Below are 9791 nucleotides of genomic sequence, written 5' to 3'. Positions count from 1 at the left end.
AATGTGTGGAGACTTGATCCCTGTCCACAACCCACAGAGCTCAAATACTGAGTTCTTCTGGATCAGAGAGTTGAGTTTTTAGCTGGCAGTTTAAATCCTAATCCTGGAATAAGTCAGGGTGTTTCAGTTCAGCTTTTGTCTCTGTCACTCGTCTTGGTTTATGAGCTCCAATGAGTTTTCAAATGAATTATTGAAGTTGCTCAATTATTCCATCCCCTTTCCCAAACTGGAAATGATTGTATGTATTTCTCAGGGGCTGTTGGATGTGTGCCTCAGCTAATTTACGTAGAATGTCTGGAGTGAGATGTTATGAATTCCAAATATTGTTTCCCTGTTTCCTCATCCATTACTATTGAACTATCTTTTTAACAACACCAAGTACGTACAGTCCTGAACCCAGGGCCAGGAAGTAGGTGCCAAAAGCTGGGGAGAATTCCAGTCAAAGATTGAGCAATTGCTCTGTGCAACTCAACTCTGATTTTTTAAATCTTAAGTCTGTGTGGATCTTTTGGACTATATTCATTATTCTTTGATATCATGGAGTAAATTCAGAACTGCAATTGTAAATGGTGTGAATTGTCTTTATGATGCCAAAAGTGAAAAATTACTGATGCAAGTCATGCAACTCTCTAGCCATAGAAAAAGAGTAATGCCAGAGCTTCTAGAAACCATTAGCATGTACCATTTCATTAAATAATGCAGGGCAAATAAAAGTGCTAATGGCAATCATACAGCTTTTAAATTAGCCATAGGTGTATCTCCAATGAATGTGGAGACCACGTCTTCTCCTCACTGGTCCTTTATTTCAGAATCAGAACCCTCTGAAAGGTCCTTGGGAGTGTTTTCCCCTTGTTTTAGCAAGCGTTTATTACATGTCTAGCCTGTGCTATGCAATCTGCTTGACTACAAAGCTAAAAAAAACAACAACAACAAAAAACAAACAAACAAACAAACAAAAAACAACAAGCTCCCTGCTTTTAGTTAGCCTACAGTATAGAGGGAGAAACAAACATGTAAACCAATATGCTAAATAATGTAGTATAAGTCCCAGAATAGAAATATTTACACAGTACAATTAAGTCACAGAGAAGGGAAGAGTTTATTCAGTATGGAATGAGTCAGGAGAGTTCCCACAGAACAACTTGGTCTGACAAGTGAGAACAATTTGATATTTGAACCTGGTCTTGACAAGTGAGAACAATTTCACCAGGGACAGCACAGACATATTAGAACAGGATGGTAGTGAGCAAATAGACTGGCTGTGAAAGGGGAGCAAGGAGCAGAAAGCTGATGAGTGAGCTGAAACCAGAGGGTTAAAATCCTGATGACATTCATAAGACTTCAGAGTCTCTCCTCAAAGCAGTAGATACACTTGAAAGTTTCTAAGCAGAGGTGCCATATAATCCAAACTACTTTAGAAGGATCATCCAGGTGATGTTACAGGAATGGCGGTATGAGAGATCCCCTTGGTCTCTCTCCTTAAAGTTTCAACAATTTGAACAGCTATTACTCAGGATTCCCTGCCCAATGCATGAGCAAGGCTGAGAGATCTGCTCATTGAAATACCTAAATGTGGGCAAATGGGAGCAAAACGGGGAGGTTGGAAGGGAGAAGGGCTCAGATGAGCCATAGACACAGTCCTGCAGCCAGGAACACATAGTGGGGCTCAGCCCGGAGAGGGGAGGGAGCCAATTGTGGCTGGCGCTCCCTTCAGTTGGAAGGAGCAAAGAGATTCATTGGGCATTCCTGCAAAAGTGAGTAGGATGAACTGCAGCTGAGCCCAGAGACCTGGGAAGGACACAGCATGGGTGTGTGGCTATGGTTGTCAGGTGGTTGTCATTCCAGGCAGAGAAACAAAGCCAAAAAGCCCTGCCACCCTGTAGCCTCCCAGAGCTCACCATCCTTCACTCTCTGCGTGAGATTGTGGAGCACATTACTGTATCTGCAAACCCCAGAACTGGTACTGCAGAATCTCTTCCTTTCCTGAGCAAAGAGGGCACTCTGTGAGCAGTCCCAGGTCAGGCCACAGGGGAGACACTCCAGCAAGATCGCCATTACAGGGAGGGAAAAACAACAAAGAAGCAAGCTGGTTCCTCCAGCCTATTCCTCCCCCATGCATTGCAGCTGCATTGACAGTGTGTGGCTACAAGGGTAGCACTGGGATTTCACAAAGCTAAACAAAAATGTGATTCAGTGCCATCTACTGGAAAATAAGAGACCTCTTTGTATTAGTCTGCTAGAGAAATGCAACTCATACATAGATGCCTAGACAGAGAAGGAATACATTGAATGCCATGAATAACTAACATAATGAGACAGCTCAGAAAGAAAATGAAAAATCTCCAGAAAATAAACTCAAGGACATGGGAATAGGTAATGTAAATGAGAGAGAATTCAAGATTGCAGTTCTACAAAATAGTTGACAAGATATGAGGAAATACAAACAGGCAATTTAATGCACAAAGAAAAAAAATTAATGAACAAAATGAGTACTTTACCAAAGAGATTAAAACTTCAGAAAAGAACCAAACAGAAAAATGGGGATGAGGAACTCAATAAAAGAAATCAAGAATGAACTAACAGCATAGAAAAAGGAATGGACCAGGTGGAGAAAGGGAGATAGAAATCTAAAACTTATACAGAGGGAATAAAAGAGAGACTTGAGCGTAAAAAAAAATTAAAGAACTCTACAAGAACTGTCTGACTCTATCAGAAAGAGCAATATAAGAATAATAGGCACACCAGAAGAAGAGAAGGAGAAGGAAATAGAGAGTTCATTTAAACAAATAGTAGCTGAAAACTTACAAAACCTATGGAAAGAAGTAGATCCTCAAATCCAAGAAGCAAACAGAACATCTAGTTTCCTCAATCCAAAGAGACCTTCTCCAAGGCACATTGTATTGAACCTGTCAAAAAGTAAAGACAAATAATGAATTTTCAAGGTAGCCAGGGAAAAGAAGAAAGGAACCTATAAAGGGAAGCCAATTTGTTTATCATGGGACTTCTCAGCAGAAATTCTACAAGCCATAAAAGAATAGAACCAAATATTTAAACTACTAAACAAGAGACATTACCAGCAAAGAATACTATATCCAACAAAGTTATCCTTTAAATATGACGGAGAAATAAAGACTTTTTCAGGTATATAGAAGCTGAGGGAATTTATCACCAGAAACCTCCATTGCAGGAAATCCTCAAGGGGTTGTTCTTCCTGAAACAAAGAACAAAAGGTCACAAAACTATGCTTACGATCACCATCAAATTTACAGCATAAACAGAGATAATTTGGACAACAAAAAACATAAAAGTGGAGGAGGTGAAAGTCTGATTTGCAAAGGAAGATGGAGATTAGATGCATTCAAAAGAAAGAGGACTACTGTATATATAAATCTTTCTTTTTCATAAACCTAATGGTAACCACACACATAAAACCCAAACTAAGACATGTAGCTTAAGAAAAGAGGAAACAGAGGAAAGAAATATGGAATCCCTCCAAGAAAAACAACAGACAGAAACACAAAGGGAAATAACCAATGGAGGCAGAGAGATACCAGAAAACAAAATAAAAATGACCATAGAAAAATCTTCATACATCAATAATTACCCTAAACATAAGTAGACAGAATTCACCAATAAAAAGACACAGAATAGCAGGTTGGATTTGCAAAAACAACAACCATATACTGCCTTCAGAATACATAGCTAAGCTGCAAAAACAAAGTTAGACTCAAAGTAAGAGGATGGAATGATTCTTCAAGCAAATAACATCCACAGATGTAAAGGTATAGCCATACTATATCTGACAAAACAGATTTCAAGATAACAAAGATAACAAGAGACAAAGATGAACATTTTATAATGATAAAGGGACACTACATCAACAAGACCTAACACTTCTTAATATACATGCACCCAATCAGGGAGCCCTGAAATATATAAAGTAACTACTCATAGAACCAAAGGGAGGAACAGACAAAAACAATCATAGTTGGGGATCTTAAAACTCCATTGATAGCACTTAAATAGATCATCAAAACAGAAAATCAATAAAGAAATGTTGGCATGGAGGGGTAATAGGTGGAGGGTGGAGGGGGGGATCAATGGAGGGAAAAGGGGACATCTGTAATACTTTCAACAAAAATAAATAAATTTTAAAAAAAGGAATATTGGCCTTAAAGGACACATTAAACCAAATGGACATAATTGGCATTTACTGAGCCTTTCATCCCACAACATCTGATTATACATTCTTTTCCAGTGCACATGAAACATTCTCAAAGATATGTCGGGTCACAAAACTATCTTCAACAAATCCAAGAAGAGTGAAATAATACCAAACATATTCTCTGACCACAATGCTTTATAATTAGAAATCAATAGCAAAAAAGGAAGTAAAGAAACCCACAAATATGTTGAGATTAAACAGCATACTACTAAAAATGACTGGGCCAAAGAAGAAATAAAAAGTGAGATCAAAAGATATAGAGAGACAAACAGGAATGACAATATGATATATCAAAACTTCTGGGATGCAACAAAAGCAGTAATAATAGGGAAGTTTATATCATTACAAACCAATCTCAACAAACAAGATAAAACCCAAGTAAACATCCTAATATCACATCTTAAAGAATGAGAAAAAGAAGAACAAAAGCAACCCAAAGTAAGCAGAAGAAAGGAAATAATGAAAATTAGGGCACAATTTAATGAATTAGAGAACAAAAAGACTATACAAAAAATTAATAAAACAAAGAGCTGATTCTTTAAAAAAAAATAATAAAATTGATAATCCCCTAGATAGACTCACTAAGGAAAAAAGAGAAAAGACCCATATAAACAAAATCATAGATGAGAGAAGAGAAGTCATCACAGGATATACAAAGGACTATACCAGGGGTGGGCAACCTTTTTGTGAGTGCGTGCCAAAACCAGCAAAATCTCTGACTCAAAATCCTTCTGCATGCCAACCTTAACTTTTTGAGAACATGTTACGCCTACTTGATATCTCTTAAGGTGTACGTATGTGAAGAACCTTAAAGAAATAATAAAATTCATTTGAGCGATGAAAACACAGTATGATGTTGAAAAATACATTTATTTTTTAATGTATACATGTACACTGATAGTCCGACAGAAAACTTTATGACTCCGTTTGATATTATCAGTGGGACTTTTGCTGCTGCATCACTGATGACAGAGATTTTACATCAGGTTTATATTTCGTGACCTTCAGAGATAGGCACGAGCTACTACTTTCATCTGTCAGGCTACTCCTATTACAAGACTTAACAAAATTCATCACTGAGAACAAAGATTCACAAGCGTATGTGGATGAAAACATGGAGAGTAACGCTGTTGCAAAGTTTTTTAAACAGAAAAAATTTTCTGGAATCTCATTCCAAGTCCTCAATAGTTCATTTTCAGCACGTCTCTCTGGTACTCCTGTCTCTAATCGCTTTTTTTCAATGTTTTCCAAGTCAACTCTAAGGTCAATAAATTTCTGCTTCCAAATTGAGCTACTCTGAAATTCAATCAACTGAATTTCAAAATCAGCCATGTCTATGCTCTTTAAGATAACTTGTTATGTAAAATTATTTATTTATCTAAGATACACCTACACTAAATTTATCTGAAAAATAAAAAAGTCGATATTAAGAAAAAAATTGTAAATGGAAGATTATAAGAGAGGGTTTCACGTGCCAGCAAAAATTACTGGCGTGCGATGTTTGGCACGCGTGCCACGGGTTGCCCACCCCTGGACTATACTATGAAAGACTATATGCCACCAAATTTAATAACCTTGAGGAAATGAATAAGTTCCTAGAAATATATAACCTTCTTAGACTGAATCATGATGAATCGGAAAATCTAAACAGACCAATTAACATTGATGAAATTGAAACAACTATCAAAAACCTCTAAAAAAATAGAAGTCCAGGACCAGATGTCTTCACTAGTGAATTCTACCAAACATTCAAAGATGATTTGCTGCCTATTTTTCTCAAACTCTCCAAAATATTGAAGAAAAGGCAATACTTCCTAACACATTTTATGAGGCCAACATAGTCCTGATACCAAAAAGTGGCAAAGATAACACTAAAAAGAAAACTACGACTGATATCTCTAATGAATACAGATGCAAAAATTCCAAACAAAATACTAGCAAATCAAATACAATACATTAAAAATAATAATAATAAATGACTGCCCAAGTGGCATGGCTCAGTTGTTGAGCATCAACCCATGAACCAGGAGGTCACAGTTTACAGTAATTCCTGGTCAGGGAACATGCCCAGGTTGTAGGCTCAATCCCCATTGGGGAGTGTGCAGGAAGCAGCCAATCAATGATTTTCTCTCATCGTTGATGTTTCTATCTCTCTCTCGCTCTCCCTTCTACTCTGAAATCAATAAAAATATATTTTAAAAAATAACACGATCAAGAGGTGTTCATTCCAGGGCACAAGGATGATACAACATATGCAAATCAACCAATGTAATACACCATATTAACAAAACAAAGAATAAAAATCTATATGATCTTACCCATAGATGAAGAAAGAGCATTTTAAGATATAACATATATTCAGAAATAAAACACTCAATGAAATGTGAATAGAAGGAAAGTACATCAACGTAATAAAAGCCATACAAGACAAACTTCAGCCAATATCATACACCATGGTGAAAACCTGAAAGCTTGTCCTCTAAAATCCGGAGCAAGACCAGATGCCTACTCCCATCGACATGGTTCTGGAAGTCCTGGCCAGAGCAATCAGGCAACAGAAAGAAATAAAAGACATCCAAATTGGGAAGAAAGAGTAAAAGTGTAACACTTTGCAAATGATATAACTTTGTACATAGAAACCCTAAAGACTCCACCAAAAAACTATTAGAAAGAAGAAACAAATAGAGTAAAGTTGCAGATGCAAAGTCAATGTGCAAAAATTCACTGCTTTCCTATATATACTAACAATGAAACCAGAAATAGAGAGGAAAAAAATTCCCTTTGCAGTTGCAACCAAAAGAATAAAATACCTAGTAATAAACTTAACAAAGGATATACTAAAAACTACAAAACATTATTAAAAGAGATTGAAAAAGAACAATGAAATGAAAAGATATTCTATGTTCATGGTTTGGAAGAATCAACATAGTTAAAATGCCCATATTACCCTAAGCAATATAGAGATTTAATAAAATCCCCATCAAAATACAAATGTCATTATTTTAAGAAATAGAACAAAAAATATCAGACTTGTATGGAACCAGAGAAGACCCTGAATGGCCAAAACAATCCTGAGAAAAAAGAATGAAGCCAGAGCTATCACATTACCTAACTCCAAATTATCTACAGTGCTATGATAATCAAAACATCATGGCATTGGCAGAAAAACAAATGGAAGAACATACCATGTTCATGGAAGAAAACTCAAGCCCATCAACATGTGAGTAATGCCCACTCCCTTTTAGCAAATTATACATTTATTTTCCCCCAAAGTAACAGCACAACACAATCTGACAAATTTCCATGTGAAATCAGATAGACCTGCCAAGGTGTACCCATCTACACAAGAACTCTCTTTTGCATTGTCTAAAAATCCCAAGGCAACCCAGACAATCAACACTCTCTGAAGAAGAGGTTAACTTTCCTCCTCAAGGAGAACGAAACAGGATAATGACAAAATATCATTTCTCTTCTCATCATTATAAATTTATTAATTAAGTTATTTTAGGTTTGTGTTTAAGTACTGCCCCTGAAGTAACAGAATCAAATTTATTTATTTATTTATTTATTTATTTATTTATTTATTTATTTATTTATTATTCATTTATTTATTTATCCATTTATTTTATCATGTAGGTCCTTGGGGGCATCTCTCTTTTTTTTTTAAGTTTTTATTTATCTCTATTGTTGAAAGTATTACAGGTGTTCCCCTTTCTTTCCCCATTGACCTCCTTCATTTTGACGCCGCCCCCAGGCCTTCACCACACTATTGTGTCCATGGGTTATGCACATATGCATATAAGTTCTATTTTGTTGTTGTCTGTTGGTTTGTATAAGGTTAATACTTTACCTGCTGACTTGTCCTCAGAATTAATGGTTAGTAAGGGTGTTGTGGTTATCACAAAACTCAGCAAACCTGAGTTAAAGAAAGGAATTGGAAAATCAAGTGGTTTCACTTCCAGAGACAGATGAAGCCTGCACCAAGCCTACAGTCAAATGTTATTAAAGAGCAGATCCACATTTCAGATCCAATGTGGAGACAAGGACTGTAAACAATTCGAGATAAAGCCTCAGAGATGTGAGCAGGCCACAGTGAGAAGATTTCACTGCAAACTGCCTTTGGATAACTTGAGAATAGAATGAAATTTTCCAGAGCTCTCCAAGGAAGAAGTTACACATGATGTAGTCAGCAGTGAAGCTATTGAGATGTCAGTCGTGAAGCCAATTGGTTCCCATAAGCCTGACTCTGCTTTTAAATATCATGACCATGAGTTCAAGTGCATTCTCATTATGAGGGCATGCTCTGGAGATGTAAGGAGCTTGTAGGAACACAACCAAACATTTGCCTCCTGCATGCCTCCCATTTATAGGCAGCCAGATTTCATGCCTGCACCCCACTACCATGGGCTGTAGCACCAACAGAGGCAGGGTGGACAAGAGCGCAAAAGTAGAGAAAAGACAGGATTGCCAACAGGAAACTACTTCCTTAGCTGTTGCTGATTTCCCTGATGCAGCCAGTGGCCACTTTAAGAAACATCTCCTACACATGTGCCTCTTCAACGCTAATGGAGGGCATTTATAGATTTTGAACATTTCAAAAGTGTGTCCAAAAGAGAAAACCAATGAAAGTCCCTTAGAGTCTGCAACTCTAGGCCATGTAGGAGCCTCAACCTCCACCTCGTGACTGGCTTATTATTTTCTGATTCCCATCACTTTGAAGATACACAGAATGTACTTGGCTGCCCAGAGTAAATACACTTCATTCACAACAGCATCTCATGATAAATGTTAGTTGACCCTTTTTCAATGTGCATTCCTCTTACAAACTGCAACAAACTTTACTTGGAATGTTTGAACTTCTACCAGATATTCTCCTGACAATTTTATTTTCAGTGAACTTTACAAACATTTGGGGGGTGCAGAATAACACCGGCCTATTTTTCTCCCCAGATTTATCTGTACAACTGCAATTTAGATTTCATTCCGAAAGGATTTATTGTGGCGTGAGCCTTAATAGAATGTGAAGGAAATTTCTCCAACTACACTTTGGCTGTTAGCCTAGAGGATGAGATGCATAAATTATTCTAAATGCCATAGGACCTTGCATTTTATTTCCTTCTAGAATGTTTGAAATCTGCGTCAGAATGCCTTGAAGTGAGAGACTGAACAAGCAAGAACACATCAGAAGGAACAGAATTAGTGACTTGCAAAAAAAAATGAAACATCCTTTTTGTAAGACGCTGTCATTTGGGATTTAATTAGATGTCCTTCTTTTGAGGAAATGTTTGTTATTGAATAAGACCAGAGAGCTCAGCGGGGTAAGCAGTAGTCCAGCAAATAAGAAAGGTGCACTGCTGTTAGAGAGAAAAGTGAGAAGGAGGGCTTCAATATCACAGGAGACTCCCCAGGCGCACCGAACACAATAAAGTGGCAGCTGGGGTGTCCACGGAGGGAGGGCAATCATGTGGCTTTTCTATTGTTCTACGCTGTGCCCTGATAAGACTTATTGAGGCTCTGGGGTGGGAGTCCCTTTCCTTCACACAGACTGCTGCAGTCAGTTTGATTT

This window comes from Myotis myotis, unplaced genomic scaffold (assembly GCF_014108235.1).
Source record: "Myotis myotis isolate mMyoMyo1 unplaced genomic scaffold, mMyoMyo1.p scaffold_m19_p_1, whole genome shotgun sequence".
Lineage (NCBI taxonomy): Eukaryota > Metazoa > Chordata > Mammalia > Chiroptera > Vespertilionidae > Myotis > Myotis myotis.
This window is presented reverse-complemented; position numbering follows the sequence as displayed.